Source organism: Nannospalax galili, unplaced genomic scaffold, assembly GCF_000622305.1.
Source record: "Nannospalax galili isolate Female #2095 unplaced genomic scaffold, S.galili_v1.0 scaffold284, whole genome shotgun sequence".
NCBI lineage: Eukaryota > Metazoa > Chordata > Mammalia > Rodentia > Spalacidae > Nannospalax > Nannospalax galili.
The window spans coordinates 4,323,857-4,333,181 of NW_008354281.1; the positions used below are offsets into that span (position 1 = coordinate 4,323,857).

The 9,325-nt window shown below is 43.6% G+C and overlaps 1 pseudogene; it reads left to right on the forward strand.

The window, feature by feature from the left end:
• The first annotated feature begins 7,936 nt into the window (after window positions 1-7,936).
• Window positions 7,937-8,527, forward strand: LOC103748782 (annotated as a pseudogene).
• The last annotated feature ends 798 nt before the right edge of the window (window positions 8,528-9,325 follow it).

The following is a 9,325-nucleotide window of genomic DNA, read 5'->3' on the forward strand; positions in this document are numbered from 1 at the left end:
CTAGCTTGGTGAACCAATGAGCTGATTGGGGTTATACACAGTAGAGGAGTGACTTAGAGATATATCACTGAAAGGCTCATCTCAGCATGGGTGATGACACAAAACAACTACATCCCTAAAGCTCTGTGCCGACTTGCTGGCAGTTCCACTGACAAGTCTCTTCTCCTGTAGCAACTACTTACTGCTTAGATGACTTCCAGTGGGGGCCTGGTAAGAAATAACCTTCTGAGCTTTGTCCTTGAGACTTGTGAGTTTTCATAGCCTCCCCACTCCTTCTTCTCTCCTAGAGGTAATGTTTCAGTTCACAGGAAATACCCATGCAACTGGGATGGGGGATGGGAGGGGCAGGGCAGAAGAGGGACTATGAAGAGGGATAGCCAACACTGAAGGCCTTTTGGAAAAAGAATATGGAAAACTACTACTGTAGAAGATTTCAAAAATATGCATAAACACATATAAAAAGAGTTTAAATGGAGTTCCCTGTAAAAGGGAGACAATACTCCAAATAGACACCTCATCCTAGCAAATAGAAAGCCCAGTACCAGGAATGGGTTATCTTTCTTTGGCTTATTGGAGAGTAGGATCCCACAGACTCATAAACATTATAGGCTGTTGCCATTGCTCTTGGTTACCTTCTAGAACTTGATGGTAAGAGCTTATTGATGAAGACAATGCATATTTGAGTAATAAAACATGGGGAAATCAAGCAGGTACTGAGAGACTTGAGTGACTCCATCTTGGATAAAACCTCCATGGGACAGACCCCATCCCTGAACCCTGTTCCAGGAAAAACCACAAAAAAATATACTTAGAACAGAAAGAGAACAGCTCCCCCACCAATGGTCAATTAACCAGGGACAGGAAAGTACCAAAAGTCCAGATGTCTCTTCAGATTCCCTGAAGGCAGCAGTTTATGGTTTGGCACTGGGCTGCAACCAATCAGATGCTTGTCAGGCTGGAGACCCCCTACTTGCTGAACTTGCTGAAATAAGCCTATAAAAACCTCTGTCTTCCAAAGCAAGGTGTCTCACATCTGAGATCTGCTGGGTTGGTGACAAAGTGGGCCCAAGTTTAAGCTTGAAACAATAAAAAAAACCCTTGTGTGTTTGCATTGGTCAGCTCCTTGGTGGTCTTTGGGGTCTCATGAACTGGGCACATCTTGGGGGCTCTTCTGGGATCCCTCCCAGGACCCCTGAACCAAAGGGTTCTTGGCCGGCCAATGTCTGTTTGCGTCTTGTTGTGCCTGTCTGTGTCTGTTCCAGCTTTTGTTTTAAGCCTCAAGGCAAACTTGTGAACAGTGTGGTCAGGAGTGGTTAGAGCGGAAACACTGGATGACCATGACCACAGAGGTCTGGAAGATGTTCCAGACCCTGGCAGAGGGGACAGAAGGCCCCGGATTCTGTTGATTTCTGTGAAAGGACAAGGCAGGTTGCTCCTATGGTGTGGCAGTTTGCCGCTGTCCTACTTTCAGTTTTCTTCCTCACGAGCAGTGGAATTTGCTACTTGGCCTTCTGCGTGTCTTTCTGGCTCCCTGTTTTGTCTTTGGTAGTCTATTTCTTTGGACTGAGTTGGATGCAATGGGACAGATTCCCTCTACACCCCTGGACCTGGTTCTTGCACATTTTGGAGAGGTTAAGACTTGTGCCCGTAACCTCTCTGTTGTTGTCAGAAAGGATAAACTAACTATTTTCTGCAGGTCTGAATGGCCCACTTTCAATGTGGGATGACCCTCAGAGAGGGCCTTTGATCCTGCTGTCATTATCGTGGTTGAGAAAATTATTCTTCAACCGCGTGTAGGACATTCGGATCAAATATCATACATAATGGTCTGGGGAGATTTAGTTAATAACCCCCCTCTTTGGGTCAAGTCTTTTCTTCCTTTACAGAAAACTGAGGTGATGACAACTGCAGAATGGAAAACAACATCCCAGAAAGCACCTAAGCCTGAAACCAAACCATCAGTACCATTACTGTACCCTGTCTTACAGGGCAGCACAGAAGAAGATCTATTTTTTCCTCCCCCTCCTTATCCACCTCCTCCATAGGAGGTACTCCCTCTGGAACTGGCACCCCTGGTACCAGATTCTTCACAGTCACAGAGGGGACTAGCTCAGGGGACTAGGAGTAGAAGGGCAGCAACACTGGAGGGTCCAGACTTTACTGTTTTACTGCTCAGAGTCGTCGGCCCCACGGATGAGGCCGGCAACCAGCCCCATCACTTTTGGCCATTCTCCACTAGTGACTTTTACAACTGGAGAACCCAGAATGCTCCCTTTTCTGAAAATCCTAAGGAGCTTATTAATTTATTAGAAACTGTCTTATTCACATACCAACCCACTTGGAATGATGTCATCAATTATTACAGGTCCTGTTTACCACAGAGGAAAGGGAACATATCCAAACAGAAGCCAGGAAATTAATTCCTGACAATACTGGTGTCCCTACTACTGACCCAACACTGATTGATGCTGCCTATCCACTCACCTGGCCTGATTGGGATTATAATACTGCAGAAGGTAAGGGGAAGCTTCTGGTTTACCACCAGGCTCTGTTGGCAGGTCTCAAAGTGGTTGCTCGGGGGCCAACTAATTTGGCAAAGGTATACGATATTAGTCAGGAACTAAATGAAAGCCCAGCTGCATTCTTGGAGCAAATAACGGATGCTTTCCGCAGGTACACTCCATTAGACCTGGAGGCCAAAGATAATATAGTGGCAGTGGCCATGGCTTTTGTTAACTAGTGGGCTCAGGATATAAAGAAGCTTCAAAGAGCAGAGACTGGGTGAAAAGAGCTTAAGGGATTTAAGAACTGTGGTCAAGAAAGTGTACAATAGTAGGGATAGTGCAGAGGGAAAACAGATAAAGGAAGAAAGGAGGCAGAAGAAGGACCTGGCAAGGATCCTGCTGGCTGCCACTGCAGATCCAGAGGACTGGTGGAGGCGTCTGAGACAGATAGCATCAGGAAGGAGTCTCTTGTAGTATGTGGATAACCTACTTGGGCTATTGGGCCTCTGCTAAAAAGGCCCAACCATGCAAACAACAGGTCCAATACTTGGGCTATATACTCAAAGAAGCACTACTGGTAAAAGATGCTAACAAACTGACTTTGGGCCAGAACTTGACCATCACCACACCACATGCAATTGAAGGAGTTTTAAAGCAGTCCCTGGGCAGATGGCTAAATAATACCCGTATAACTCATTATCAGGTATTACTCCTTAGTCCTCCTAGAATCACCTTCCAGGTACCAATTGCCCTGAATCCAGCCACACTCTTGCAGGACCCAGACTTGGATGCCTCCCTGCATGATTGTGCCAGAATCCTGGCCCATGTCCACGGTACCCGATCAGATTTGAGAGATACCCCATTATCTGATGCTGAAATAACTTGGTTCACTGATGGGAGCAGCTTTGTCCAGGACGGCAAGAGGTATGCAGGGGTGGCTGTAGTATAATTAACCTGTATCATTTGGGCAGAGCCTCTACCCACTGGCACTTTGGCCCAAAAGGCTGAACTTATTGCCCTAACTAAGGCATTGGTATTAGGAAAGGACAAAAAGTTTAATGTGTATATGGACAGCTGATATGCCTTTGCCACCATGCATGTTCATGGGGCAATATATCTGGAATGGGACTTATTAACGGCAGAGGGAAAGACTGTCAAAAATAAAGAAGAAATTCTAACATTGCTGAAGGCTCTCTGGCTGCCAAAAAATTGGCAATTATCCACTGCCCAGGTCATCAAAAAGGGGAAGATCCGATTTCCCAAGGATCAGGTGGCTAACCAAGCTACCCTCCAAATAACCCAATCTTGGTCACCACACTAATTGACCCAGGTGACCCAAACCTCCCCGAAAAGTCCAAATATGCTGGGGAGGGCCTGAAATGGATAAAGAGACTTCTGAGGACCCAATGCCTGGAAGGATGGTGGAGGTCAGCAGAAGGGAAGCTGACCCTCCCGGAAAAATTAGGAAAATAAATGTTGGCAAAAATACACTGTTCTTGCCACATGGGCATCAAGAGGATGCAGGACTTAATTTGACATGCTGAAGTAAAAATCAAGGAGGCTAATTTAAATATTAAAGACATTGTCAATGGCTGTAAAGCTTTCCAACTCAGTAATGCGGTGCCAAATATTAGAAACCCAGGAATCAGATTTCGAGGGAGAAAACCTTGAGCCTATTGGGAAATGGATTTCACTGAGGTAAAATCTGGCAGGTACGGCTACAGTTATTTGCTAGTCTTTGTAGATACTTTTTCAGGATGGACTGAAGTCTTCCCTACTAAACATGAAATGGCTCAAATGGTGGCAAAAAAACTGTTGGAAGACATCCTCCCCAGGTATGGCTTTCCACAGATGATAGGGTCAGATAATAGACCAGATTTTGTGTCCAAGGTAAGTCAGAGTCTGGCCACAGTCCTGGGGATTGATTGGAAACTACATTGTGCTTATAGACCCCAGAGTTCAGGACAGGTAGAGAGAATGAATAGAACTCTGAAAGAGACCTTAACTAAATTGACCTTAGAGACTTGCGGTGACTGGGTGACTCTCCTTCCGTTTGCACTTTATCGAGTGTGTAACTCCCCTTACCAGATGGGATTAACCCCCTATGAGATCATGTTTGGAGTGCCCCCTCCCATTATTCCTAACTTCCAGGCAGAGAAGATTACTGAATTTAAAGATCAGGACCTGCTTGATGACCTCAGGGGAATCCAATGATCCCATAAACATGTATGGCTTAAACTACATGCTCTTTATGAGCCAGGACCCTCTCCAGAACCCCATCAATACCGACCCAGTGACTGGGTCTATGATAAGAGGCATTGACAAGGATCCTTAGAGTCATGGTGGAATGGGCCCTATGTCATCCTACTGACAACCCCCACAGCCCTCAAAGTGGATGGTGTAGCATCGTGGATCCACCACATACATGTACGGCCACCTGAGCCATTTGCTGTAGAGGACTGTGCATCCCCAGCTTCAGGATGGAGAGTTTCAAAGGACCCCAACAATCCACTCAAGTAAAGCTCGCCCAATTTTCAAACTGTTGACTGTATATACTCTGTTCCCCATGATAGCTGCTCCTGCTCAGGGAAGCCTGCATCAACCTATGAATTTGACTTGGGTCCTCCAAGATGTGATAGGAGGCAATATTTTGTTTCAGATCTCCCAAGTAGAGCCTCCAGCTACTTGGTTCCCAACTCTGCACTTCCCTTTAAAATGCTTTCTTTGATTTCAGTCCTAAGGGAGGTGCACATCCTTACGCTCTAACTAACTCTCCAGGCCCATACAGAAAACTAGGTTAGTTCTATGTTTGCCCAGGGCCTGGAACTCTAAAATACAAGTCCCAGAGAAACAGGTGTGGAGGGGATAGCCCTACTTATTGCTCTCACTGGGGCTGTAAAACAACAGGACACATATAGTGGACCCCCCAGGGAGAAGATCTTATTAAGGTAACGTGAAAGCAACTGATACCTACTATCAGTCCCTCCAGAGTCTGGGTGATGAAGAACATGAGATGAGGGAGAGCCCATGATTGGGCCCCCAAGGTACTAGTCAGAGGGGGGAATGAGAGACCTGAGTGACTCCATCTTGGATAAAACCCCATGGGACTGACCCAGCCCTGAACCCTGTTCTAGGAAAAACCACAAAAAAGTATACTTGGAACAGAGAGAGAACAACTCCCCCACCAACGGTCAATTAACCAGGGACAGGAAAGTACCAAAAGTCCAGATGTCTCTTCAGATTGCCTGAAGGCAGCAGTTTATGGTTTGGCACTGGGCTTCAACCAATCAGATGCTTGCCAGGCTGGAGACCCCCTCACTTGCTGAACTTGCTGAAATAAACCTATAAAAACCTCTGTCTCCCAAAGCAAGGGGTCTCACATCTGAGATCCACTGGGCTGGTGACAGAGTGGGCCCAAGCTTAAGCTTGCAATAATAAAAAAACCCTTGTGTGTTTGCATTGGTCTTCTCCTTGGTGTTCTTTGGAGTCTCTCAAACTGGGCACAAGAGTACTGATGGAAGCTTTATCTCTACTGGCTAGCTTCTTTAGTGCTGCAAGGTGCTAGTCATGGTATCAGAGGCGAAGGTAATCCTCAGTCTTACCCACCTGTGAGCCCTGTGAGCTATAATAACAACTGGGCTGGCAAGATATGCCCAGTAGTACAATAATGGCATGGATGATATGGGAGCAACCAAACACCCTCTGATTGGCTTTAAAGTCTGCTCCAGGAGATGGAACCCATTCCTGTCATTATCTGGGCCAAAACTGTGACTAAATAGGTCATAGGACCTAGGGGAGAATTTCCTACTATAGTCTATTAAATGGACATTGTATTAAAATGACTCCTCATGACTTATTGCTATTCCTATTGATTGCTGCATCTCTCAGTCCTCATCTGAGAAGCTTCTTGTAGTAAAAGATAACACAAAGACCCACAATTGGTCAATGTGAGGAAATCAGAGCCCCAAATGGAACATCTATATCCTACCTCTACCCCCAAGGCTCAGGGATCATTGAGGAAGAGGGGGCAGAAAGAATATAGGAACCAGAGAGCTGGTGGATGACTATAAGGAAATAGTGTTTTCTGGAAAGCAGGGGAGTTGCATGTATGAACTCAAAGCAATTGAGACATTATGTACAAGATCTGCTCAAGACAAAGTCCCAATATGGAGTGGGGGAAGTAGACCTGAATTCTCATCACTATCTGAGGATCTATTGGCATTTGATAGATGCTGAGGGAAGGAGAGTCAGTTTTCTTTAAACATTAAATGTGTGACTCCTGGTAGGTCAACCATGCTCCAGGGCAGGTTCTACACCCAAGAGTATTAGAGTTAAAAAATTACAGAACAAGAAGTTTAGTGTGGTGAGTAGGGGAATGGGGGTGGATCTGGGAGAAGTGGAGGAGGGAACAATATGATCAATATATATTATACGAAATTCTCAAAAAATTAATAAAAATGTGAAAAGAATGGAAGGAAGAAACAAAGAAAAGGCTGACAGATTTCTAACTCTGAGAGGAACGCAGGATACAGGTTACCCTTCATGATATGATTATTGTTGGTTAAACAATGTGTGAGAAGTTCTGCATTTACCTAACTAAAGCCTAAAAACAAATCTACCATACACATCTGCAGTTGAGTAATCTCTACAACTAAGGCTCATGGAATATAGCGAATAAGGGGTAAAGAGAGGGCTAACGTACCCCTCAACTCTGTAAGGCTCCCTTGTACATCAGAGTGCAATGTACACTGAAGGCCACATCTGGTCAAATTTTGGAGAATTAGAGACTGTGGAGTGAAGGATGGGACTCATATAGGTAACCTCAACCACCCACAGCTCAGGGATCATTGCAGAAGAGGAGGCAGAAAGATTGTAAGAGCCAGGGCTTTCTCATGATTACAGGAAGGTGGAGGCATCCAGGCTACTGGAGGCCTGCTTATGTGAGTCTGTGGCAGCATGCGGGACCCATGTCAGCTCAATGAAACAAGGAGCTAAAGGGGAGGTGAAAAATAGGTGGTAGGCCAGCACAAGATTGAGAACTATTTGAGACTGATTGCTGCTCAGTGAGGGAAAGTATGACTTACATATGACCACTGGATGGGCTGACTAAACTCCAGTGGACACATTTACACTGAAGCACACTTGGGTATCCTAACATCTGAATGACTAGGACTCAACATGCATGGTAGAGTGCATAGGGTTTGGTGGGGGGATGTGGGAGACATGGATTGGGGAAGTCTGGATTTGAGTGAGAAATATATGAAATTTAAAAAGCTCGATAAATTTTTTTTAAAGATATGAAATATTTAAGCTTTTAAAAAGTATTCTCCTTTATCTTTTTTTTAGAAGAAAAATTTCCAGTAAACACAAAAGAAACCAACCTGACTGTGGTGTTGGGTGTTGTCTAATAATACATAACTTACCATTCTGAGATGGATGTAACCAAAGCGGGAGCACATGGAACCAATTCATCAGCAAACATATTTACTTCTGTGAAAATTCCTCCTAAGAATGAATCAAATGGTCACCATCTCAGAAACACAACCATCTTTCTTTGGACTGCATCACAACCCTCAGAAAAGGAGCAGACAGTGATCCATGCAGGCCAAGAAGTCAGAAGTTCCATTTCAGCTGGTCAGTGCCCAGCAGGAAAGGTGAAGGTAAACAGTTTTCTAGACTTAGAAAACTTGGACATGGATGAAGAGAGGAAGCCTCAAATGAGCACAGATGTGCTGTTATTTCCTGGAGAAGTGGAACAGAATGTAAGTACTGTAAGCACCAGTGTTCCCACCTATGTTCCTTGTGTGGACCAGCCTCTCACCTCCGAGGTGAAGCCAAAGCCCACAGTAGAAAGAACACAGAAGCAAACTGAAGAGATACTTGGGGATGAAATCCAGCCCTTCTCTCTTAATGAAGAATTTGATTATGACAATGTGGCTCTCACCCCCAAATTCACCTTTGAAGAGATAGAAATCATCAAAGAGCCATCAAAGCAAAAGAGAGAAGACACAAACCTGTACTAATGGGGACCCCACTACTGAACCAATAACTATTTTTATGTTTAGGTTTATTTTGTTCATATTCAAGCAACCTTAGAATAAAATATGAGCCAACTGACTTCTTTTGTGGCAATTAAAAAAAAATCTGTCATAAAGAATTATCAGGTTGATAGAGGCTACATGACTGTTGATAGTTATAAACTCTAAAAGGTTCACTTAAGTTATTTAAAGTATGTTGTTAGCCTTTACAATAAATGAGTTACTTCTTTATACTTATTTAAATGGATCTTAATTGGTTAAAAATAAACATTTTCTAAGAGAATATATAAAAAGAAAGAGAATTTAACAAACAGCACAAAAGGAGACATTTGCTTAGTTATGAATGTCAGAAAGGAATTGAATCAAACTGAGATAGTCTCTTTGTGTCAATGACCTGCCATTCTAAAAATATTGCCAACATTGCTAGTAAGTTCTTAAAACAGTAAGTGGAGAAATGGCTTTTCCATACATTATAAAGGAGGTAATCACACTCATTGCCAAATATTTCTTCCTGTGTAGAAACTATCTATATTGCTGTATATAAAAGCTGTATGTTTCAGCCCATAGTACTCATGAATAAATTTTAATTTATTGAAATTAAGTTCCTACAAAACTCAGTAGAAATATAGCTTAGTCCTAAGCTAAAATCTGACCTTATTATCTAACTCTTTAGTCTTAAATTATTAAAAGATATTACCAGAGTTCTCTCAAGGTCTCTTGAGTGATCAGACAAACCATATAATATATTTTTATGTGAATTTATTATGGTTTATGCTCTCGGGT